Consider the following 27046-nt stretch of genomic DNA (forward strand, 5'->3'; position numbering starts at 1 on the left):
ATGTGTATACAGTTACATGAAGTCTCGATTGAGCATTTTTTTTGAATGATTGTAGAATTTAGAGAATGAAGACAAAAGACAAAACTGCAGTGGTGACCAAGCGAGATGAATTACGGCAGCCATGAAACACACCGAACGCTGCACGTTGCGCTGGTCGTTGTGGCACACACAACGGATGTAAACACTGAAGCGTCGGACACCGAACTTCAAGGCTCCCCTGCGAGGTGGTAACCTCCAAACAAGGCTTTAACGTCCAAAGGGAGCTGCTTGGTGCGAATGCGAAAGGAAAAGGTGCGCGCACGGCAAATGGAGACTGCGATGAGGGTAACGAGTACTGAATGATGAAGAGGAACACACGAAAAAGAGCCCGAATAACTAGAAATGTAACTTAGAAGTGTGGCAGCTTGGGCTAGTTGGTATGGCATGACGATAGCGCTCGTGTCTTTCGTGTCCTTCTTCTCTCTGTGTCGTCGTTTTGTTTTCGCGCTATAACTATCGTCATGCCATACCAACTAGCCCAAGCTGCCACACTTCCCCTGCGAGATAATGCATTGTGAGTGAGACTCATCAAACCAAACACACGTTTTATCCACTGTCAGTGCTTTGAACGTGTCCCGGAGCAAAATACGTTTAGTATGCGTGTCATATATCAGACTGTTCCTAACTAGAAACAGAATCAACCGCACGACACACACAATGAGAGAGAGTGAGAGAATTAAACTTTATTTTGAACTTTTATTTTGGCACTAGGCACGCGCTCTCGCCGCCCAGAGGCGACTTCCTAAATCCAGGTAGCCATTAACTAGCCGCAGACGCCCGAGCCATTTTCACCAGACCAAGCTGGTCCTCGGTGTACACCGACGTCAGCAACGCTTCCCACATAGAAGGAAGTGGAAAATCTACAGGTCAGCATTTGTCTTCCAAGTGTTATTGCTTGGTCCGTGGTGGAGAGAAATAGAAACAAGGTCAACTAATAGCATCCGTTTACCTACACCGTTCTAGGGAGAAGGGGAAAGAAAGTTGGGGAAAAGAGCGGAGAGAAGAGCAGGCGCGCGAAAACAGCTGCTGGACACGCCCAGGGGCAGGCGATTTTCGTACTCTCGACGTTCGCACCTCTCATTCACGACTACCGAAGGGACGTCACAACGGTTCAGACGCCACAGCGGGAGCGCCTTCTCGTTCACGGCAGGGGAGCGTTCGGCGCGACCGACCAAACATCGTTCGCACACGAGCGAAAAAAGCAGCTGCACGTCCCAGCGTTGTTTTTTTTTTTTCCGAATCGACCGGAGATACAGCTTCACTGGCTGCTTCGCTCGCCTCTACCGCAAAAAAAGCGCAAGACGCACACGCATCTACTCGTTCGTTTCGCTCGCTGGAACACACGTGTTCCGAGGATCCCTCGCGCCGTCTCCGTTCCAGGAATCGCTCGCCGTCGGTCCAGAAAGGATGATGAAGAGAAGCCGAGTCAAGTCAAGCCGAAGACACGGAAAGCGCGCCGCAGCAGCGACGCTCGGAGGGTAAAAGAAACACTCAGCTACGAAAGGCGAGACGCGAGGAAGGCCGACAGGGACGCGTCATTGTGCAATCCCGGGCCCAGTCGCGTATACACTTTCCGCGCATGCCTATAGGCAGCAGCTCGCAGAGTAGACGGCCGACGCGGTTTCCGTCGAAACGGAAAGCTCGGCGGCGACGATTTCCTAGCCCAAGTTGTACAGCTCGTCCTTCTCGTGCACGTGCGCATGAGCGTCCGCGGTGCAGGGGGCAAGGGGAGCGCAGCTGTTCCTTCCCCCCAAAATTTCGGATAATTTATATACAGTAGCAATAAGCCCCGCAGCTTGATTAGCACACTAAAGCCCTACATATTCGCGTGATAATCCCTTCAGGAATGCGAGCCAACTTTTTCACGTAACACACGATGACTAATCCGAGTGATCTTGCTTGTTGCACGTAACGGCAGCGAAAGAAAGGCTGACTGTTCTGGATGATAACCACCTCCTTCCCCGCCCTGTGGATGCACCACCCAGCAACGAGTTGTGCGGACGCTCTTGGAAGACCGTGCCTTCTCCCTCTGAATAGTGCGAATGAGAAAGACTATGCGTGTGTTCCCAAAGAATCATACTCGTAAAAGATGTACGAGAGGGAGGCGTGTCGAACGGAGGGGTGTGGCCACGCGGCCTTTCAGTCGACCGAGTTTATTGCGGCCATAAACGGAGCCCATCATTGACGAAGAAGGAAGACCGTGACGCACAGTCGGTTGCGCACAGCGCTTCGGAATGTGGCGCGCCTGTGACGTCATACTCGGCGAAGCCCAATTGTGCGGGCGAAAAGAAGAACGCACGCGAACGTGTAGAACGCAAACTGAACACTCATACTGAAAATTACAGTGCACGACAAAAACACAAAATGGCGCGACCCACAGACTATGATATCCAGGACGCCAAAAACGTTACGACGTTCAGTTGAAAAGGTTGGCAACCCCGACGCACGCAGTTGGTGTATACAGAGTCGTACAGATGAAACTGCTAATAATTAACGTTAACTCTTAAGGAAAGATAGCCTATATACCACCCTCTGATTGAATGGTTCATGGTACTTCATTGTTTTACACAACTCTTACAGCGCTAAAAATTAACGAAGGCTATGTCAAAACTGCGAGCGGAAATAAACGGCTTTAGTGTAGATACTCTGGCTTAGTTATCCCGACCAATGTTCGCACAGACTCGCACTCAAGCTTAATGAATTATTTTCTTAGACGTTTTTCTATCAAACTGAAACATTGCGAAACAAACAGTGGCAGACGCCGGATAGGGCATCCGTGGTACATCACAGCACAGTTCTTTAATGGCGAAGTTGAGATGCATTTCTCATGTAACACCAACAAAGTATACTTCCTTTCGAACTCCACCCATGTCTACGAGAGCGCAATGTGACAGCGGTTTTCGGTGCTATATCACACTAACAACGAAATGAAAGACATACATCTCGGCGCTGACAACTACGAACAGAGTTCGTACTCAGAAAAAGCTGTGTACGCACGGTGGTATATAAAGTGTCGGCGTTCAAAACAGAGCCAGCTTTACAGAGGGGCCGAGCCATCATATATGTAAGAGCACGAACAAATGGACATTTTTTGATTTGTTTAAACAAAGACGAAAAAGAATAAGAAAAAGAAGAAGAAGAAAACCCAGCCACGAAACTCCTGTTCGTCGTGACAGTTCTCACGCACAAGCTTTATTTTTTTTTTCACGCTTCACTTCTTTAAAATCATCGCTCTCTGTCTCCCCCCCCCCCCCTCTTTTTTTTTTTCATTCAGAAATCTTCATGCATCGCATATTCCGCGCACTGCCACCGACTATCCGCTACACGGCGAGCCACATTAAATAAATAATAATAAAAAGAAAAAGTAAGAAAAAACTAGGAAAGACCGAGCGCGTATGTTTCTTTTCCCACACAGCTGTTTCTCTGCGCACATTCCATCTTCTTCGCACGTCGACGTGTAATGCGAACCCGTGACGGGCAAATATATGAAGAACGAACAAAAATAGACGGGAATGTAAAGAAAGCGATGCCGAGTATGATATAGCCACGAACGGTGGTACGTTATTTAAATAAATAAACAGAATATAAACAAGGACGGCGCGGAATAGTCTACAAACGGAATTGACAAGTTCACACAGTGCGACCTACATTCTACATATGAAATATTCACGCACGAAATGCGTTTTAGAGTCCTAAAGAGTCGACAAAGTCCCGCGTGTGTGCGCGTGTGTGTACATTTACGCGTGGAAAAGGTTACTTTGTTTGGGCGCTCAGCGAATACGACGAAAAATCTTCGTTCGAATATCTTTCCTTCACGCACGAATTTCTCGTGTCGGCTTTGTCCGAAAATTGAGTTTTATTTCCTCGAGTGAGAAGACTACGCGGATGCAGCGGGCAGATATAGTAACGGAAATATCCTTCAATTCAGCCGAAAAGAAATGAAAGAATGTGGGCGTTATAGTGTGTGTTTGAACAGAGCAAAGGAAAAAAAAGAAGATCACGCACGAGAAAGCATTATACCAGTTTCTTCCACCCCAAGTCGCAATTCTAACACTGCGCAAATCGCAAGCACAATTTTCGGCTCTAGAACTGAAACACTTGCCTTGTGGAGCTACAGGGCGTTTCACTCGAAAAAACGGTCAGTCAACGGGAATTGAACCCCGAGACATCGAAAGATGTGACCGAAGATCGATATTGGTCGTTTGTGTGAGAGATCTCTGCGAAATAAATCAAGTAAGAGAAAAAAAAGGAGTGGAACGTTGAAATGTCGAGATCTAGAAAGCGCGATTTCGATGCAATGAACTGCGACTACGATAAAAATAACCACGACCCCCCCCCCCCCCCTTCCCCATCTCTACACCAATGATGCTGGCGAAGAACACAGATGAAGAAATTCAGTGAACACGAACAGTGCTGGCGTGTCCTGTATACGCGTCACTCGTACCGAGTCTGCGCTGTTCACTATGTTTTACTTACGCCCTATCACCTTACGAACCACGACAAGGTTTATTCGAACTTACACTTTGACCTTGGGAAGTGTAGCCGCTGCTTAGCTCCGTCACGTTACAACCTGGCATGCGTAACTTTGGTAACACTGCACGCTTTTCGTGAAACATCAACTCCAGCCTGGTCTCTCTCCTCTCTTTACTCAGGGGGGGACCTGACGGTAAAAGCCATCTGGTCGCCAGGTGCTCTCCGAGCGCGTGTCGCGTGACTCCGGCTTTTTCCAACAGGGTCGAGGCGGGGAGTCCGGACCCCGCCCGGGCAACAGCGGTCTGACTTACGGCATCTCCATTCAAACGTGTGCGCACTTGCGTGCGTGCGTCAGAGGGCGAGGTTAATTCGCGGCCGACGGACGAAACCAGCTCAGGACCCGTGGGCGCCGGGTCACGGATGTGCGCGCGCTGGTGTTTGACCAAAGGAACGGCGTTACACAGACCGCCTATAGCCGTTCCGGTGTCTGTTTCACCTTGAAAAGACCTCACGTAAGAGCTTTCTCGGATCTGCGGGGGTCAATGGGCATAGCCAGATATTTTGTTTTCTCGCGGGGAGGAGGGGGAGGGGGTTCAAGTGTTATTTATGCATCTTCGCGGCGTGTTTGTGTTTTACGTGTATATAAACACAAGCAAAATCTGAAGAGCTTCCAAGGGAGGAGCTCAGTACTCCTATGCAGGGGTCGCCCAGAGAGTCGGAGTGGGGTGGAGGGCGGAATGTAATCCGTAACGTGCCAAATGGTGACAGCGCAACGCAAGGCTAAGAAACACCGAGAACGATTCGAAATTATGAAACATTCCCTTAAGCGAGTACTGTTACTTTGGTGCGCGCTGAGTGGATCCATGGAACTGGATTCAGCCAGTGAACAGGCTCCAATCGCCATCGACTGCTCTTGGACTGAATCCATTCAACGCGTGCTGCCATGGACATGTCCTTTTAGAGTGGACTCTTCTCCATAAGCCAATGGAGGTTTTATCAGGTTGTGTCAAACAATCTTTCCTGAATGTTGAGTAAGTGACGTGGGTCCATGAGTAGCGTGTATTTAAGTGTGTGCTGAATATTAAGTAAGTTATGTGCGTAATTGCAAAGACGGCGAATGGTATAAAATAGGAACGAAACTTCCAGAGTGTGAGAAGAAGGGTGCCACGTACAAACAGAACCATTTTCTTAGCCCTATACATCCTTGTACGTTGCTTCACGATCACAGAATGAAGACCTGGGAGCCAAGATGACGTTTCCAAAGGAAAAAAAAAAAACAACTTGCGTCATGAACGCAGCACTAAGTAACATACACGGCGACGCAAGTACAGAGCTGCGTCCAGCTCGACCGAACAGCGGTGCGCTGGCACAGCTGCTCTTCCGAGAAGACCAAATCACACTTCGGGGCGACGCTCACACTTGCCACACCTGCTTTGGCACGTTCCGCGCACGTCTGGACTAGCACAGCTCGGCATACTCACTCGTGCTCACTCACATTGATTTGAACGTTGTGAGTGTGAATATGAGCGAGTGACGAGGGGGGTGATTAGGCGCGAGTATGAACGTGAAAGAGTTCGTATGAGTGAGAGTAGGCGAGGGAATAAATGAACGTGAGTGCCTATGAGTGGGTACTATAGCTTGCGCCGCTACAAAGCTACAACACTCGCAACACGATCACTATTGACAACTGTCACAAAATGCAACAGGCCGAGAGTTGCCCTGACGGGCACGACATCCAGAAAGCCAGGACGGCGGCTTCAACCAGTGGGGTCCCAGAATAGAGACTCCACCTAGGGACCTCTAAAGAGGTCATACTCCTCACTTTTGTGATTAAGTGTTTTTCACCACCACCACCACCACCACCACCTCAGAGCACGAGATCATGTTCTTAAGACACGTCAGCCCGCGCATTTATTCGTGTCCAGTCCACGTGCGCCAACAGCACCGTGTAGAAGTGTATATCTTGCAACATGGCCAACAGTCAACGGCGAAAGCGTTGCTACACCGTACAATGTTTCTTAATTGCACAATGACTAAACCGCTAATGGAGACGAAACGCACCCATCTCTATACGTACATATGTTTGAATGAAGTGAGAATTAAGTGGAGAGAACAAGTAGAGCAACACAGAAAGACGAACACTCTATCACAACCCCTGGACACATTTACTATACCTTTCGCAAACGTTTTCTAGTTCAACGGTAGTAAATATTGACGTTACTACTTAGCAAGTCAGGGTTAGTAGAGATTAGTTCTTGCGTATGTAACGAGTTTGTAAATCTCAATACCTACATCGGCAGCGGTATTTTAGGCTGTAATTGTGAACGTGTTACGTAAAGTTTACTGACTTTTCGAGAATTCGCCCCGCCGCGTTGGTCTAGTGGCTAAGGTACTCGGTTGCTGACCCGCAGGTCGCGGCGGTATCGAATCCCGGCTGCGGCAGCTGCATTTCGATGGAGGCGAAAATTCTGTAGGCCCGTGTGCTCAGATTTGGGTGCACGTTAGAGAATTGCAGATGGTAGAAATTTCTGGAGCCCTCCGCTACGGCGCCTTTCATAATTATATGGTGGTTTCGGGACGTTAGACCCCACATATCAATCAGTCAATCAAACAATCAATCAATCAATCGGTCAATCAATCAATTCCTCAAAATTCTTGGAAACTTTTCAGCGCGCTTCTGCATCAATACGCTTCTACACATGCCAGCAAGAGGAGGGAGATCAAAAAGGGGCTTGCATCGGCTCTATTTAATGGTGCACAAGCTAATCTTCTTGCCTGTTAATGCTATCAAGGGAAGCGTATTTATATTTATGTAGTAGAGTACTTATTCGTGCTTGCACAAATAAGCGCATTTGTTGGCAGTTCGGCGCTCTTTACTGCGTGTCTCTTCATATTCCCTCGTTTTTTGCGATGTTTTGCAAAGATGAAGCCGTACCAACAAGCTCGTACCAACGCCTTTTTAATACCAACGCCTTTTTAATAGTTCCAGCTACGCCCACCTACTCCACATAGTTCGTGCTTGCACACGTACATATCACACCCAAAGAAGAAAAAGAAATGCGCATTAACAAAAATAAATAAATAAACAAATAAATAAATAAATAAATAAAAATAAATCAATAAAGTTTGACAAGGTTCTGCAGGTGTCGGGCACGATTTTGCCGGCGTTGCGCACTCCAATCTTCGCGCTTCGAACCCCCCCCCCCCCCCCCCCCAGTAAAACCGGTTACGTCTTCTCTCCAGGAAAAAAAAGAAAGAAAAGAAAACACTGTTAAAACAAAATACCGCTTCAGGTTATAACATATACACTAAGGCTGAAAAATGCAACAGTTCTCGGTATGGTCGCTTCAACGCAAGTGCGCGCGTTCCTAGACTCCTTTCCGACCATTTTGTTTTCCACTTCCAGTAAAACACGCACGCACGCACACACACAGAGAGAGAGAGAGAGAGAGAGAGAGACTTTCGAGTGCCGTATGGCCCAAAAGAACGCGCCTGAGTGTGCCTGGCCAGCTCGCGGTGGCAGCTACCGAGTTCTCGAAAGACACAGTGAAGAGTTAGGAGCTACCGCGGCCCACCCGCGCATCAGAGAAGAAGCCGTCTCGCAAGTCGAGTCAGACAGAAAGTGTCGACCACCGACGGAGCGGCCTTCAGATCCGGGCGAAGGGGTTTGAGAGATGACGGAGACCTTCGTTTATGGCAGCGCGAAGAAGCACACAGCATAACCAAAGCAAGGTTGCACACACAGGAGAAAGTCTGATGGATGTATACGTCTTTGCAAAAACATGTTTCAACCCGGCAACAAAGGCGTGGCTTCGCAATTTGTGAGGGGGGGAGGGGGGGGGGTGAAAATGTGCGAGATTGTAACTATGAGCGCATTGGGAGCGAATTCACTAAAGCCCTAATCACACGCACGCTTTGCAGCGCATTCTCCCTATGGAGGGAGAGGGCACGCAACGTGAGCGATTAGGACAATACAACATAAGAAATAAAATGAAATAACAGAACGTAGTTGCTCCGACTTTCTAAACTTTCGAATGCTCGCTCCTCCCGCGCCCCTCCGCAAGTGTTCCGCTTACCGGCATGTACTAAAAATAGTTCCATTATATAATGAGAGCGCCCTAGAAGTGGCTTACTCAAACTGGCCACTCATTTCTATACACATTGCAAGCCTCGATTTTTACATCGCCAGTTTTTATCATGCCGCCATAGGTAGTAAGCCTATTAGGTGAAGGACTCTGTAATAACCCTATAGGTAGCGGTGTCTTTAACGAGCGGAGAAAGTCCGTGACACGACACATTCGCCTCGAGGTCACGGAAGGACTCGGGCCGCCGGTGCCAATAACGTAAGTAGGCGCCCAACTATAACGACGCGGCATCGGCGGTAGGCCGAGTGCACTTCAAGCAACACCGACGACATATTTCTTTCCCCTTTTTGTCTCTTCTCTCCCACTACCATTCTCTTACCTGAGCGAAAACGGCTGAGAATAGTATAGGTATAAGCGCGTTCATATATAAGTACGGCGGATGCAGGTTAATCGTCTTGCAAGAGCATGATAAAGAAAACGTATTCGCGAAGCCGAATCAGTCCAAGTGAGCTGTGGTTGAGCGAAATCCGCTACGCGAAGCTTGGAACTGTAAACAACTATAGAGAGTAGAATGAAATATTAGGAACCATTCAGATTTCACCGCAATAACGTTATAGGCTTGCTCGGAACGACCTTTCATAGAACGGTTCCGCAGCGCTAAGTGAATAACGCGACAGGGGTAACATATAGATGTTTCGCATACGGGAATACTTCCTTTCCTTTCTCTATATATCCCTGGTTGTCTGTACGGGCATGGTTAACCTGGATGGCTAAGCCGCGCATAGTCTAGGAATTTGCATTGTTAAACCAAGTTCTAGTTAACCTCCTTGCCTTTCATTTATACCCCGCTTCCCTTAATTTATCTTTTTTATACATTCCATAAAAACGAATACAAAATATCCATCTTACAGAAAAGCAATCCGCTGTTTTTTTGTTGTTGTTTAATTAGAGCGACAAGTGTGTTTCCATACTGATGAGTCCGCAGAGCTCCTCCGAGATCGTAAGGGCAACGACAGTGCTATATTAGAAAAAAACACAGCAATCACGTACTTTTACCATGACCAGAAGCACCTACAGAAAAAAAAGAAACAGGTACTGTTACGTATATAGCTACAGACGACGCAGGAGTTTTGATAAATGCGCGCAGCATGATACTGTTCTGCAACGAGCATGCGCACAGTCAAGCGCTTGATGACAGCACTCGGCGCAATGCCCGAAGTTGCGCATTTGCCCGAAAGGAATCTCCCATTCCGCAGCTCGAAGACGTGCTAGTACGTCCGCTGGTCAAAAAAAAAAAAAAAAAAAATGCGCGGCCACCGTGGCACATAGTCAAGGGCAACTCTTTCAGTATAACCCACTGGCACGCAGTATACGGACAACGTCCTTTTCTTCGGAGTTTTTTTCGGCAGCGGCGGCGGAGTCTGATGGTCCTTTGCGAGACGGCAGCGTTTCCTAACTGCTCGCCGTTTTCGGCCGTGCGTGCGCGTTATTTCGGCGCTCAGTAGATTTCAACGTCCGGCCATCAGCAACAGGCAGCCGTGGACCGACCTTCGGCTAACTGCGGGCGGTCCGCGTTAGCGACACAGAGCCGTCGAGTGAGATGTAAAGACCTCCGACAGAGACGTGCCCAATGTGAGTGAAGAAAGAAAGAAAGAAAGAAAGAAAGAAAGAAAGAAAGAAAGAAAGAAAGAAAGAAAGAAAGAAAAGAAAAGAAAGAGAGACTGGGCCTAATAGAGGCGAGGAGAGGTTTGATGAGAAGGATGGAGACAGGGAGAGGCTGTTCTCTAACGGGCGGCCATTCGCTATTAAGAGTTTTTACGACGTCCGTCCCGCGTTGCAGAGCTGCGCGTTGCAGCGAGCTCTGCGTCATGTGTGTACTCTCGCGGGAGTGCTAACTGCTGCCGCCGCTGCTGCTGCCATAGCTCGAGGTGTTGGCCTTGATCCTTACACGTGGTCCGTCGACCAATCAGAGGACGAGGGAGATCAAACTCCATTGTACGCGCACTAACGCCATGGAGGGCTTAACAAGATCGCCGAAATGTGTGTCCCAAAAAGCTTCCGGACAGGCAATATTATAGTCACGCTTGTGTTGTTTTTTATTGGCTAATCCAGTACACACACAACTTTGTTTGATGGTCTATGCGCGCAGCGGGACACTGAAGCCGCTTTGAAGGCTAACGCATTGCAATCGTATACAAACATGAACGCCGCATAGTCAGCAATAGCGTTAAATGCGACTTGCACTTTCCGCCGTAACCCCCACTGTAAGCGGATTTATTATTGCCCAGGGATACTATTCTGCCGTCACTGTCAAATCCCGTCATATTGTAAAATTCTGTTATATGGCGGCATTTTCAGTGAATCAGAGAGGACGTGTAGCAATTCTCTAGGGAAAATTTGAGCAAGCAAAAGGGCCCAATTCGGTAAGGAACCATCGGACTGCATGGCGGCCGTCATAATCAGAGCACCGGCCACGCGTCGAAAGCGAGGGTACACACAAATAACAGCCCACCGAATCTGTGGCTTCATGCTCAACCTTTGTTTATGAAGCTTGTTTAAGAGAGTGTAAGTTGGACAAGTAAACAGTCAGGTGATTCACTCGTTTCATGCGACAGGCTAACGTTCTAATAATAATAATAATAATAATAATAATAATAATAATAATAATAATAATAATAATAATAATAATAATAATACCATAATTCGGCCATTTACACGCCGCGAAAAACTGTCGGACAGCGAAGCTGTAAACGCGCGGGTGTGATTGGCTAACAAGATCACGTGCATTATTGTCAATCACCATGATCATCAACATGCCGAGGCGGGACGCTGGAAGGACATGCAGACGGCGCAGCCTCGACGTAGAACAGCTTCGACCGCTGAGGTTCGACGTCAACTCCATTTAAGGTTGGAGGTGCGGTCGACGAATTGGCTGGGAGCTCCGTAGACGGCTTGCACGTGACGTCATGGATGCAGGCCACTGAGTTCACGTATATTGGTACTCCAACATGACGGCTTTGACAAGGGCGTTAGAGCAGCATAATGACGAGGCACTTAACGTGCTTCGGTGCGATGACGACGACGCTGGAACCGCGAATAACGAAATAATCCGTGCCTGATAAATCGATAACATTAGCGTGATGTGACGATAGTTCGCATCCCACCACGTTGGTACTCCAAAATGGCGGTTTTAGTGACGTTATTGCAAGCCTTTTAAAGGCCACTCGGGGACCTTCAGATTGGCAAATTTCCTCTGCCGACGTCTCTCCTGCTTGTCTGAGCTTCTCTCTCAACAGGTCGCACAGTTTGTTGCTCACTTCTGCGTTTTCATCGGGCCAGCTACATTACGATGGCCTTCGTCTCTTCGTAAAGTCGTACTAGCCCCGCCGCGGTGGTCTAGTGGCTAAGGTACTCGGCTGCTGACCCGCAGGGCACGGGTTCGTATCCCGGCTGCGGCGGCTGCATTTCCGATGGAGGCGGAAATGTCGTAGGTCCGTGTGCTCAGATTTGGGTGCACGTTAAAGAACCCCAGGTGGTCTAAATTTCCGGAGCCCTCCACTACGGCGTCTCTCATAATCATATGGTGGTTTTGGGACGTTAAACCCCACATATCAATCAGTTCGTTTGTACTACGCAGTATACGCCGTAAAGACTTAGAGCACTAAAAACAGCTATGACGCTTACACAGCGCATGCGCGTACACATACTGCGTTTCGCGCTCACTGCACCGAGGAATCGGATCCGCTTTCGCTCGAGTAAACACGCACCGCTTCGCCTACTACTGCCCTCCTCGCGAGAGCGGAGGATATCCTTCATCGGCCGTAATCTGAAGCAGCTGTGAGCGACGAACCGAGGAACGCGTATGCGCTATACGCCGAGGGATCATCTCCTCGTGTTTCCCGCGCGGATTATATGCGAAGAAACGATCAACATCGCATACACATAGGGAGTACACAAACTGCACACGCGATGACCTGGGTGCATGCAGCGCAGCATCCTTATCGACATGCGCGAAGACCTCGACAGAGAGCAGGAGAGATCGCAGTGCAGTCAGCCTCTCGTCGCTTTGACGCACGCCGCCTTCGATTATTCTCGAAGTCGACTCGAGCCGTATCAGGTGGAGCATTCATCGCTTACATATAAATGGCGGACATGTGAAAGTGTGTGAACAAGGAGTTAGTTCACGCATGCTTATAGGCTTTGACACACACACAACCACCCATTCACACACCACGTAAATCGTGACCTATATAAATTACTTCACCATAGGCGTCGACAGGGTGGTGGCAAAAGGGGCACCTGCCCGTCTCAGGCCTCACCAGCACTTGCCCTCCCCCAAGCTATACAAGTGCTCTTCCCCTCTCCCAGCCCCGTGATGCAACACTGGTTTGCACCCCCCAAGAGAAAATCCTGCCGACGACCACGCGCAACTAAAAGATTGACGTATCATCGATGAGCAGGCGATGAACGATACGCGAGAGATATGGAAAGCAGAACGGACCCGAACGACTTGTACAGATATGAATCACAGAAAGATCAGAACGCGTATACATCCATTGATCAGTATATACGCGACGATCTTTCACGGTTGTTGCGTTCGATGAAGCCAAGTTGCGCGAGGAGAACGACGCGCATTCAGAGGTCACTCGAGGCGTCCCGCGGAGAAGAAGACCGTATACACAGGCGATATGCGGCCTGCACGTTAATCGAGCGCGAAGAAGGCCCTGCATCGCCGCCACTCGCTCTCGCGCGCGCGCTCAGCGATTTGTGCCAGGTCAGCGCCGCACGGCGACGCAGGACGTCGGGCGGCAAAGACATATAGAGCGACTTGTTAAGTGGGTACTTGCGAACGTGCTCGGAGTTCGAGAGGACGGTGAAACGCAAGTGCCGCATTTGACCCTTGACACAAATACGGTCCACGTAGCGCACATTCACACGATTTTGTGAGCGATTCGACAGGGTTTGGTGACTGTGCTGAGGCCACGCAAGATGGTAGGTTTATCATGGCGCAGTGTGTGGTCTCCGTTGAGGACCTTCCGTCCACAGTTTCGTTTTCGTCACAAGACGATCTCAGAGAGCCTCTGTGAAAGATAGGCAAGAAAAAGAGGAAAGTTAATTAGGGGCAAGCTTGGTTTTTTGCTAGCTTACTCTGTAAACGGATAGATGAGAAGCTGTAAAGACAGAAACAAACATATTAGATAGATGGATAGATAGATAGATAGATAGATAGATAGATAGATAGATAGATAGATAGATAGATAGATAGATAGATAGATAGATAGATAGATAGATTAGCATTTATGAGACTTGCCATTACAACCCTGCCAGTAGAGAGAGAAGCTAGCGCCAAGTAAGTATTTTTTCCGCTTTCCCACACGAACTCTTCCCATACTCCAACACTGCGACAAAAGTAAAAAAAAAAACCAAATACAGCTCCCACATATTCCACCTCAATTAGGTACCACGCACAGAGCCGCCTTCCTTCTCATCTCTCACGAAGACAAGTAACGCTACAGATGGCGCGCCGCCGTCCACGATCCTGTGAGTCGCTCGCAGGATTTCAAGCTGGACGGTCGTGCCCTCGCGATCTCCGACGCCAGCGTAGCTCCCGCCGACTTTTCGCCCTCCGCGGTCTCCTGACGCCGTACAGCTCTCGCATTGTGGTGCCCCGCCCTTGGATTGCTTCGACCGGATCCCCACTTTCCTATCTCCTTCTTTTTTCCGACGCTTGCCTGTCTATTTCTTCATCTAGTTCCTTCTATTCTTTTTATCCCTCCTTCCCCCCACCCCTACAAGGCACTGCGCCGATTCGCCTATAGGCAGACAGAAATTAGGTGTCTTCTTCCTTTTCCTTACGAACCACGATCCTCCACGAGAGAGACGCGAGGAAGGCACGCTGGCATGCGTGCTGCCGTCGCATGTATACACGGCGCGGCGAAAGCTAAACACGCTCGGTCACGGATGCTCCAGTCTCGAGCGCGAGGCCGACTGCCGTTCTCTCTTGGCGCATAAGCACAACACGCCGAAAGCAAAAGTAGTGCGTCGACGATGCCCGCTGCAAGACGTCGGAGCGACGCTCAGACGTGTATAAATAAATATATACACACACGGGGCTGTTAAGCAGAAGAAAGATGAAGCGCAAGAAAGAATGAAGAGAGAGAGGAAGTGAAGATTTACCGCGCGTCGAGGGCTGTCTTTCCGGCTCCGCGGTCGCAGCTTACAGTATACAGCCGTGCAGAGCCTACAGCACTGATCCTCGTTAAGTCGTGACGGAGAACTGCTTGTACCACTGTATACCGGCAGCCGGCACTCTTCGCGCGGTGTGCCGGTCAAAAAAAAGAGCCAAGAAGTTTGTAGGAAGGGACGGCGCCAAGCTCAGACGAGTATAAACGCAGTCACTTGCTCATACACGGCGAGCCTGTATAACACTACTGCAGGACTTCTTTATTACTTCCGCTCTTCGTGAAAGACTCTTCTTTCATCCCTTTCCCTTTGGCAACCCATCACCCCGCCGTGGTACGGTACCTTAACCGAAACGTCACTGCCCTCCTTCTGACCTCTCCCCCTCCCCCAACGACGGCACGGACAGGAATGTATGATTTAACGTAGTTATTCGGAACACCCTCAAATTATCTTTCCTTTTCTTTTTCGTTCGTTCCTCACGGTGGAGATTAGAGCCTTGCTCCAGGCGTACACAGATGACACGCGAATCCCCGTATATATTATGTTCGCGAGCGTGCAGTCGAGGAGAAAACGAAATCGAACGAAGTCGCCCGCGTGATTTATCGATCGACCACGTGACAGCCATCAGCAGCGGAGGCGTGTCGCGAAGCGTCCGTAGTCGGATATATATATATATATATATATATATATATATATATATATATATATATATATATATATATATATATATATATATATATATATATATATATATATATATATATATATATATTACTGCTGCGTCCGAGAGAGCCAGCAGCGCACGCTGAAGTATGCCGACTGACTCGGAGCATATTACGTTTTCGGCTCGGAACACCGTGCACTCGCAAATCCACCCTATACTACAGAACGGCAGATGGCCGCACAGAGAAATGTAAAAGACAATTTGGACAGTGTATATGCGGTATTCATGTACCTGGATTACTACCTCCCCACACCCCGTTTAAGAAACACAAACAACCCAGATCCAATGCAATGTTAGAATGTGTACTGGTTTGCCGCGCAGATACAAACGAACGACGCGGGCTTCAAGTTATCGCGCAACGGCTATACAGTGCCCGTGCAAAGGCAACGCTATGAAGAGTACAAAGACCTACACTGACAATTGCGTGTGTGTTTTTTCTAAAAAAAAAATTCCGTCTTTTTTTTTTTGCGCTGATAAATCTGTCTAAATAATCATGAACCAACTCGCCCAAGCAGCAGTTTTAGCCATGTAAACAGTTAGGTGATTCACTCGTTTCATACGACAAGCTAACGTTCAATAATAATAATAATAATAATAATAATAATAATAATAATAATAATAATAATAATAATAATAATAATAATAATAATAATAATATCGGTCCCAAAACGACGATATGATTATGAGAGGCGCCGTCGTGGAGGGTTCCGGGAATTTCGACCAGCTGGGGTTCTTTAACGTGCGCCCAAATCTGAGCACACGGGCCTACAACATTTCCGCCTCCATCGAAAATGCAGCCGCCGCAGACGGGGAAAAAAAAAAAAAAACGCGAAGGTGACGTGCTCGCAAAGCGCCGACTGCGATGGACCAAAATACTTACACGTACTACTTTAAAAAAAAAAAAACACGCCACGCATAGTGCTTGCCTTTTATAATACGGCTTGTCATCCAAAGCGACTATAGGCGCCGCCTGTGGCGCGGCGAGCGCACTTAGCTTCACCGACCTTTCGCGCTAAGCACCCCGCTTCACGTAGAACGAAGCAGGCACGCGTATCCGAACTAAAACGAGGCTTTCACCCTTGAGAAAGCGTAGAGTGCGGTCTGCGACACACTTTCCAAGGGTCAAGAGTGCGCGCAGAGTTGCACACAAAACAGGACTCGCGCCTCCTCCTGCAGATCTGAAAGTGAAGGGCGCTCCCAGCGGAGAGCCCGGAGGATTACCGCGATGATCCCTACTCTCTATCCTCTTTTCTCAACACACACACTACGAAACACACACACACACACACACACACTACGAAACACACACACACACACACACACACACAGAGAGAGAGAGAGAGAGAGAGAGAGAGAGAATAAATAAATAAATAAATTAAAAACAAGCGCACACGGTCTTAAACTAGGAGTAGCCCTTCCTCAAAGTACTTCGCCACGTGGCCTAACCAGTCGGCCGAAAACGCACGTGTGATGCTATAATCGGTCCCTAGAGAGAGTACAAGTAGTCTATAGTAAGAATGAAAGCGAAGGAAATGAGAGATGAGCAGTTCGTCGGGACATGCTGGTGTATTCCAAAGCGAATGTAAGGCGACAGGAGGAGATGGCGAGGCGTAAGAACGAAACACTGCAGTAGAGAAAGAAAAGAGGTCCGATGAAAGTTAAGAGTGCGCACAGACAGAGGGTAGTGGGATACAGAACCACAAACATTGAGACAAAAGAAGAGGACGAAGAAGAGGAGGAGCAACACCGTGAGCTCGGAATCCAGGTCGAACAGCGCTCTCCGAGCCACGACACACAGCAATGCGCGCGCTTTTGCAGTTGGCGCCTCAGTTGCCACCATTCAAAGCGCGAAGCCACAAAGCCGTTCTCGCCGAGCCAAGCTTTCCCTTTCGCAGCTGCTTAGCGGCCGCTCACCCTTTTCTGCTGCACGCCCGTTTCACTTTCGTTTTTATCTATTTCCCTATCTTCTTTTCTTTCGTCGTTCTTTGCGTTTCTTTCTTTTTTTTTCCCCTGAAACGAAGCCAGCTTTATAAAACGAGCTCTTCTGTAGAGCGCTTGCTGGAAAGCGCTGTGGATGATTTATTTTAGCGGTTCAAGAACTTCGCGAAAGGTCAGCGCACCGCGGACTGCGCGACGACGACGACGACGCGAAGTGTCCGGAATTCCTGGAATGCCGCGGCCCCGAAATGCTTCCCATTACGCTATTTATGGCTCCAGACGCATTCACTAGGTGTCGCGACCAAAAGTTCGTCTCTTTCACGTATATACCTCTGATTCTACAATGAAAAACAGGAGGCACGAATACAAAATAGGAGAGAGGCCGTACAATGAAAACCAGAAACACGAGAAAAGAAGTACATAGAAGGCAGGCGGGTCGGTGACGATGCGGCGCTGATTGCGAAAGAACTGAGTCAACAATGCCCCGCCGCGGTGGTCTAGTGGCTAAGGTACTCGGCTGTTGACCCGCAGGTCGCGGGTTCGAATCCCGGCTGCGGCAGCTGCATTTCCGATGGAGGTGGAAATGTTGTAGGCCCGTGTATAGTCAGATTTGGGTGCTGTTATGCCAGCGAGTCCTCGTCAAACGACCGTGCCTCTGAAAAAGGCAATCTGGGTCAAGGCCAGCCCGCAGTCTGCCTGGCGCGATCACCTCGACGGCGTGAACACGCGCGGCGCTCCTCTGGCCCACGTGCAGTGAGTCAGTTGCGCACGTGACAGCGAGCCGGCGTTCTCGTGCCTGGTGGTCTGACGCATGGCGCGGCGACCCCCATTGGCGGAATCTGCCCGGACGACCAGCGGCGCTTCTGATTGGACATTTTGGTTGGACCCGGTGTAAATAAAAGAAGCCCTGCGGCGCGTCGCGATCGGCGGTCCTATGTGAGAGGCGTCCCCGTGTCGGAGTGCCGACATGTGTGTGAATCAGCGGTCTTAGGCGAAAGACTGACCTATGTGTTAGAGAGAAGAGCTCGGCTCTTCGAGTCTCTGTCGGCCCCAGTGCCGAAATTGTAACGCCTCTGTAAATATGCTGTACATAAACCTTGTTTAACTCACCGTCGTCTCGTCCGCTCGTCTTATCAGCTCTGCGCAGAAGCAGTCGCGAGCTGATAAACATACGCTACCAAACGGCTGGTGACCTTCCCGGCGGAGTTGAAAGCAGTGGCGCCTCCGGGGCCGTGTTGGCGTCGCCGTCTTTCGCAACAGTGGTGGCTTCGGCGGGATCGGTCCGTCGTTCTCAACAGTGGAGGTCAGCGGCGGGATAGGCCCGGCGCTACGCAACAGTGGTTGGCAGCTGCGGGATCGGCCGGCGTCAGCGACATCGATGCGGTGAGTGCCTGATGTTTTCCCCTCAGTTCACCAGACTACTCTAGCTCAGGTTGTAGTAGTTTAGAGAAAGGGCTGTGTGAAGCATTGAAGTGAGCTTTGATCGTTTCAAGCCAAGTTGAAGTGCTTTGAAACCAAAGTTAATGCGGAGGTGGTAAACACGGGAGTGTGAAAAATTGCTTGCGCGTCTTGCTAGTAGGCTTATAGTGGGTACGGCAAGTAAATTCTTAACAGGGGCAAACAGCGAGAGGCTAGTGTGAACGATGGAGAACCTTAAAGTGAAGGAACTCATCGAAATTTGTGAGGAACTCGGCATTACTTTGGGCCGTGCGAAACGAAAGCAAGCGATCCTTGAGATCATGAAGGATGAGGGAGTGTCGGCGGAGGAAGTCGATGAGGCCTGGGCGGATATCAAAGCACGCCGCGAGGAGGCTGAAAGGCGAGAAGTAGAAGCTCGCGAACGTGAAGAAGCTGAAAGGCGCGAAGCTCGCGAACGTGAAGAAGTTGAAAGGCGCGAACGTCGTGAGCGCGAGGAGGCCGAGAGACAAGAGCGCCTAGAGTTGAAACGACTAGAATTGGCAATCCTACAGTGTTCGCAGGCGCCTAGCGTAGCTTCTCCGACGATTCAGGTCAGCGGTTTTAGAATTCGGGACCAACTGCCACCGTTCGTAGTAGGCGAGGACATGGCGAAGTATCTCGTCAAGTTTGAACACGTCTGTGAGCGAAACGCTTTGGAGCGGCCTCTTTGGGCGCGGAACCTGCTAGCTCTTCTTCCCGGCGAAGTGTCCGACGCGATAACTTGCTTGTCGAGGGAAGCGTTTGAGAGCTATGACGAGGTTAAAGAAGTGCTCTTGAGACGTTATAAGTTGTCACCCGAGGCTTTCAGGCAAAGGTTCCGGTATGCTGAAAAGGGGAATGAGTCACACGTTGACTTCGCGTTTCGTCTTAAGGCCGATTTAATTGAATGGCTCAAGGGCGAAGGTGTGTATGACGACCGCGATAAAGTGGTGGAATGCGTTGCATTGGAGCAATTCTACCGCTGCATCGAGGAGGATGTCAAACTTTGGCTGCAGGACAGACTTGGGGAAGTACGGTTAAACAAGGCAGCTGAGTTAGCTGAGGAGTATTATACTCGCCGAAAGTTGCATAGCAGGGCAGTGCGCGTTGAAAAGGATGAAAGGAAAGAGGGCTTTTCAAGGAAACCTGATCAACGGAAACCCGCTCCGCACCGTAATTTCAAGAAGGACCCGTCTCTTACGAAGGACAGTGTAGGGGAAGGGCAAACAGAAGCGGAGAAATCGAGTGAGGTTTCTACCACACAGGCATTGAAACCGGAAAACAAACGGAAGCCGCTAATCTGCTACAACTGCAAAAAGGAAGGGCACATCGCGAGAAACTGTCAGGAAAAGTTTGCTTTCGCAACGATCCGAGAATCAGAAAAAAACATTCGGTTGTTGGAGCCGTATCTCCAAGAAATTAGGGTGAATGAGAAAACGTGCCGAGCACTTAGAGACTCAGCGGCAACCATGGACGTTGTCCATCCTTCATTGGTGTCTCCGGATGACTTCACAGGAGAATGCGCGTGGATCAGGCAAGTCGCCGAGGAGCAGAGTGTTCGCTTACCAATCGCCACGGTTGTCATTGAAGGCCCGTTCGGTAAGCTTCGCACCGAAGCGGCTGTGTCTGCCGCGCTGAACGATCGTTTTTCTTATCTTTTCTCCAACAACTCGGAGCAGCTTCTCAAAGAGCAGGGCAAATCGTTCTTCCCCAACTTAGCGTGCATGGCTCTCACGCGATCGCAAGCGCGGAAGCTATCGCGGCAGCTTGATCTGGTTCCATGCGGTGAACTCTCAAGTGACCTTGTCGGCGGGTCGACGGAACCCCAGAAAGGAAAGTTTCCGCATGAGTCATGTGAGCAGTCACGCGAGCGGCCCGTCGCCGAACCGGCCGGCGCGGTTTCCGTAGAAAGGGGAGACGACATGGCGCCATTGAGTCAGAGCGAGGGGGTTGCAACGCTCTCGCCTGTAGCGGAAAGTTTGAGCGAGCTGCCGAGAGTTGATCGAGAGACGCTCATTCGAGAGCAGCGTGAGGATCTCTCGATTGAAGCGCTAGTGGAAAGCCAAATTGAAGCGCTAGTGGAAAGCCAAATTGAAGCGCTAGTGGAAAGCCAAATTGAAGCGCTCGTGGAAAGCCAGAAAAACGCGGCAAAAGTGCTGTCGAAGGAGCACTACGAGAAATCGGGGAAGAAGCGCGCTTTTGAAGTTGATAATCAGGTAATGCGGCTGCAGCCACCCAAAAGGAACAAGCTTGAGGTTGATTGGGAAGGGCCCGCCACAGTATTATCGAAGCCTTGCGATACAACTTATGAGGTGCAAGTAGGAAGGCGGCAGAACAAAATTTACAATTTGATGAAACCCAATGTTCAACATCAAGCGGTCGTAAATCAGCTGTTGAAGGCTTCAGAGGAAGAGGAAGCAGAAAATTTGAGTTCTAGTGAGGTGATCGAAGGGGGATCGAAAGTAATCCGGGAGCAGATAAACCTAGCGCCTAGCTTAAGTGAAGAAGGACCTGAGAAAGAGGACCTGAGAAAGATTGTTTCCGAGTTTGGGTATGTGTTGTCGGACCGTCCCGGAGACACGACGGTGATCGAACACGATATCGAGCTAAGCGGTGAGGAGTCAATCAGTAGCAAGCCGTATCGTTGTTCCCCTGTGCAACGTCGAAAGTGTGAGCCGCTCTTGGTGCCGCATAGGTATCGTCGCCTAAAAGTGGCCGGTTACTGAAGTGGAGCATGTTGCTCCACAGCGCAACTTTGACGTTCGCTATCAAAAAAAAAAAAATAAAGGAAAGGTAAACGCTAATGCAGGTGCATTGAGCAGTGCGTTCCAGCTAGTAAATTCTCAACCTTTCGGTTTCTGGCTGGCGATTCGGGGCAAAATTTTGACCTCATCACGACCGTAGCTGAGCGCTCTTGTTCAGAGTGATCTTAAGGGGCCAACTTTATGTGGTATTCTAATTCGTTGCGTTGTTGTGTGAAAAAAATTCAAGTTCTTACTTTAGGAGTCTTTTGTCCCACATGTGCCTCTTGATGTAGAGGGAACGAAATTCCGATAGACACGTAGATAGGTATATGTTGTTCTATACTTTGTCTGGTGTTCTGTTGGGTGACCGAGGGCACTTGCTTGTGTCGTGTGTTGCCTGTTGTCGAACCGTTCTTAGCAAGTTGCAGAACCATCGACAAGTGCTGAAACCGAAGATGGTCGGAAGAGACGAGCGAAGTTGGCCAGCAAGTTGTGGCGACAAGCCCGTGGAGCTGGGATCCGTCGTCAAAATGGGATGTGTTCCCGGAACAGTCTGGAGCTGTAGTCTCCCCATGGCCCTGGAGGCGAACCTGGAGGGACCTGGCGAACGAGCGCACCTGACATCCGAGCCCCGTGGAAGCAGCTCGTCTTTCCGGTGCATTGTCTGGCGGCGGGGGTGCTGTTATGCCAGCGAGTCCTCGTCAAACGACCGTGCCTCTGAAAAAGGCAATCTGGGTCAAGGCCAGCCCGCAGTCTGCCTGGCGCGATCACCTCGACGGCGTGAACACGCGCGGCGCTCCTCTGGCCCACGTGCAGTGAGTCAGTTGCGCACGTGACAGCGAGCCGGCGTTCTCGTGCCTGGTGGTCTGACGCATGGCGCGGCGACCCCCATTGGCGGAATCTGCCCGGACGACCAGCGGCGCTTCTGATTGGACATTTTGGTTGGACCCGGTGTAAATAAAAGAAGCCCTGCGGCGCGTCGCGATCGGCGGTCCTATGTGAGAGGCGTCCCCGTGTCGGAGTGCCGACATGTGTGTGAGTCAGCGGTCTTAGGCGAAAGACTGACCTATGTGTTAGAGAGAAGAGCTCGGCTCTTCGAGTCTCTGTCGGCCCCAGTGCCGAAATTGTAACGCCTCTGTAAATATGCTGTACATAAACCTTGTTTAACTCACCGTCGTCTCGTCCGCTCGTCTTATCAGCTCTGCGCAGAAGCAGTCGCGAGTTGATAAACATACGCTACCAAACGGCTGGTGACGTTCCCGGCGGAGTTGAAAGCAGTGGCGCCTCCGGGGCCGTGTTGGCGTCGCCGTCTTTCGCAACAGTGGTGGCTTCGGCGGGATCGGTCCGCCGTTTCGCAACAGTGCACGTCAAAGAACCCCAGGTGATCGAAATTTCCGCAGCCCTCCACTACCGCATCTCTCATACTCATATGGTGGTTTTGGGACGTTAAACCCCACATATCATCATCAATCACCACTGTCACTCAATCTCAAGCTGTCCAATATTAGGTCAAATGGACTCGCCACCGCACTCAACGCGCGTCGGAACACTCGGAACCAAACGGCAATGCCGCACAGAAATGCACTCGCCATACCGCGCGACCCGTCACAGCTCCTCACCTCATTCATGCTGTGTCATCAGCACCCTCATGCAAATGAACGCGACCAGCACCCCGTTCGCAACAAAATAAGCAAACCCGCTCCTCGAACAAGAGATAACGATCGATTTAGCGCGCGGGCGTCCTCTTGCGTATACTCCGTAAACGAGTGTAAAAGTTCGCCCAAAGAACATCAAAGCCTCACTTTGGGCCTTATTGTATACTATGCAGCGGAGAGGATACACCTCCGTTGTTTTCGAACGCGGCACGCAGTTCAGAGCTGCACTAAGGAACACACTTAGGCTCCGAAACATCCATGCACGTAACTAAGCAGCGCAGTGCCGGCATATCCGCCCCCCGGGATTCCCTCCATCAAGCGGATGCACTGATGAGCGCGCCCGAGCACAGCCGCCGAGCCGAAAAGCAAGGCGAAAGAGCGTGAGAAGCAGAATAAATGTAGGCAGGAGAAAGACGGCTAATCGAGTCGCCGCCGCTGGTACCACGGGTGCAGTAGAAGATAAAGTAGGAGCGCCGTGTCGGCCAGGCCCGGAGGGCAGACAGAGTGATCACTCGCAACAAACTTCACATAGCGCCCCCCAACCTTGAAGTTCCCGCGATGCGCGCAGTGCCCATTACGCGTGACACTAAATATGCGTACATATACGTGCCTGCATAACATGCATAATACGCAGCGGCGCTACCTATAATGATGCAGATGCACAGGACACGCGGCGGGATCTTCTCTTTAATTTCCTTTCTCTTCTATCTGTTTGTGCATGGGAACTATGCTGATTTACGCGGCAAAAATTTGAAAAAATTAAAAAATCCCGAGACACGCCGTTGTGGGTAGACTTCGGGCTGTTTTCAGGGAATTTTATTTTGTCCGCAGACTGCTTACGATGTGCGGCTTATCGGAGAATTCTACGTCGTCGTTAACGCTAGTAGCGACATCTGCTCATGCATAGCATAACCAAGCCCACACAGAGCAAATATAGCATTTATTGTTTAACTGCTGGTGCGTAACATTGCCAGTTATCACCATTAAATCGCAGTACTTTCCATATTCTGTGAGTGAGCGTGAAGAAACCGCTGCGAACGAACGAATGCGTCAACATTTCTCATTTACCCCGATGCAGCCAGTATTGCAGCCGTACTATACACTGCTCAGTCCTGATGCCCTAATTGAGCGCATGTAATTCACGGCAAAATAAAGTATATGCAATGCCCATTCAACAACGTTCGCAACCACGCGGTTTCCCAGACAAACGTTTCTCGAGCTTTTCTGTGCCCATGCAGGTAAAGGGATTGCTTATCTTGTGTGAGATGTAATTTTCGGGACCATTCGGACGTTTATTCGCGAAAATTACTACCATCCTTTCACGTACAAACAGAGAGAGAGAGAGAGAAACAGTGCAGCCATTTACATACCTCCATCAGAGTCTTTTAATCGAGAACTATCAATCGAAAGGGAGCCCGTACTTTTAAGTCAGAAACATCGCCAGAATGCTGCTTTAAGCATGCATTCATTGGCTGTTGGAGAAATGCGGGCAAGCGTATAGCCGCTTCAGACACTATATAGGACGCTAGATTCCATCACGCAAAGTAAACGCTGTCCCCGAAAGTGATTGCAGTCTCGGAACACTGCCCCACATCAGTTGCACTGCAGGTTATAAAGCGGCCACGCCCCCGCACACAGCATCAGTGCAATTGTGCCGAAACGTATACACACAGGCATGCATGAGGCGCACGCTCAAAAGAGCGCGAGTGCGGATGAACGCGGCCGGGGCACCAAACTATCCCGGAAGGGCACGTATACACACTACGAACAGCTTCGAATGCGCGCCCCTCGTGGCGTAAGAGAGAGGTATAATACGTTGGCGGCGCTTCGCAATAGCTAAAGGGCGCGATGCTTGCGCGCGCAACGATTAGCCTTAATGGAGGAGCGCCCTGGAGGCAATAACGCGGCACAAATCGCGGAGGGAAGGAAGAAGACACGGACGGGGCCAGAAGGGGGGGAGAAATCTAGCGGAGCCGCCGTGGGAAGAAAGTCGGCGCGACGATCTAGCCGACGGGAGGAAGTTTCGATTCCTCCGCCGCTCGGTCGATATACCGTTTACGCGCAACTATACTAATGGCAAAACTTTCTGTGCCCGCGTCGCGCGTGCGAGAAAGTAACTATACATGCTTTGAAGTTCTTTTTTTTTCTTTTGCAGACGGCAAGTACCGACAACGACACCACGCGACCTGGAAGCCGACGAATACCCCCCTTGAAAAGCAGTTTAGCCGGGTGGTTTTCTGGGCCAGTTTGTACACGATGTGAATGAAAGAATGCCGAAAGCACAAGAGAGGAACTCGCAGGACAGTTGTAGGGCCAGTCTTGTCCTGCTCATTCCCTCTCTTCTTGTGTTCGTGTCTGAAACCTGCAGGAACCCTTGACTTTCACACTCCTTCGAAAGCTAACACCAATGATGACAAGGAGCCTTAGACAAAAATAGATCCACCTAATGGAATACTCGCCAGCCCACAGGCACAATACCTGTTCATACTACCTATATGTATCACATCGTGTTTCGATCCGTTTGCTCCCACGTTTACTTTGTATAGCCGGTATTAAGATATTGCTTTTTATCGAACACGCTCCGCTATAGGAAGAAGTCCAAAGAAGACAAAAGTTCAGGGAACGGTGGAGCCATGGATGCGATGAGAGCAATTTGAACAGAGCAGAACGTCGCTGGAGCCGACAAATGGGCCATGTCCGCCAAGGCAGCGACAGATTTCCGCCTAAGCACGATTTCTATGTACTGCTTGCTTTCCCTTTCTCATATTCAATATGGAGCAGGAGAAGGAGATAGATAGATAGATAGATAGATAGATAGAAAGATAGATAGATAGATAGATAGATAGATAGATAGATAGATAGATAGATAGATAGATAGATAGATAGATAGATAGATAGATAGATAGATAGATAGATAGATAGATAGATAGATAGACAGACAGACAGACAGACAGACAGACAGACAGACAGACAGACAGACAGACAGACAGACAGACAGACAGACAGACAGACAGACAGATAGATAGATAGATAGATAGATAGATAGATAGATAGATAGATAGATAGATAGATAGATAGATAGATAGATAGATAGATAGATAGACAGACAGACAGATAGATAGATAGATAGATAGATAGATAGATAGATAGATAGATAGATAGATAGATAGATAGATAGATAGATAGATAGATAGATCTAATCTCATAACTGTAGTAGCAACGCAAGCAACTGGAGGACAGCGGCGGCCACTGCGGTATGGTGAACGCGGTCGAACGAGACGGCAGGTGCGGCTGGGCGGCACATGTCACCCGCAGCGCCGCACACAACTCGGCTGCCACCACGAAAACGAACGACGCCCCTCGAGCACGACCACATCGCTGCTTCCCCGTCAAACTCTCGCCCCCACCCCTGTCATCGCATATACGATACTTTTTTTCCCCCGACCAGCAGAGCGCGCCATCACCATGAATGAATGAAGACGGACAGGAGGGCAGGCGAGCACGGAGGGTATCCCCCGAGTGCGCGCGTCCAAATTAGGGGAAGGCCTCGGAGGAAAAACGGGAGAACACGCTCGCCCCTAATACGCTCGCGCGGACGCACGAACACATGTACACACACGCAGATAGATAGATAGATAGATAGATAGATAGATAGATAGATAGATATATAGATAGATAGATAGATAGAGATGCAACATAACAAAGAAGGAAAGGAAGGATGAGAGAGGGACGCTTCGATCGAACACGACGCCTTTCTATCCCCATAAC

The 27046-nt window shown here is 49.7% G+C and overlaps 1 protein-coding gene across 2 annotated transcripts in view; it reads right to left on the reverse strand.

Annotated features, from left to right (window-relative positions):
* RhoGAP1A (Rho GTPase activating protein at 1A) overlaps nt 1–27046 on the reverse strand; it is a 186690-nt gene that overhangs the window by 83792 nt on the left and 75852 nt on the right. The gene's annotated exons all lie outside the window — the stretch shown is intronic.

This window comes from Rhipicephalus microplus, chromosome 3 (genome assembly GCF_043290135.1).
Source record: "Rhipicephalus microplus isolate Deutch F79 chromosome 3, USDA_Rmic, whole genome shotgun sequence".
In the NCBI taxonomy this organism is placed as follows: Eukaryota; Metazoa; Arthropoda; class Arachnida; order Ixodida; family Ixodidae; genus Rhipicephalus; species Rhipicephalus microplus.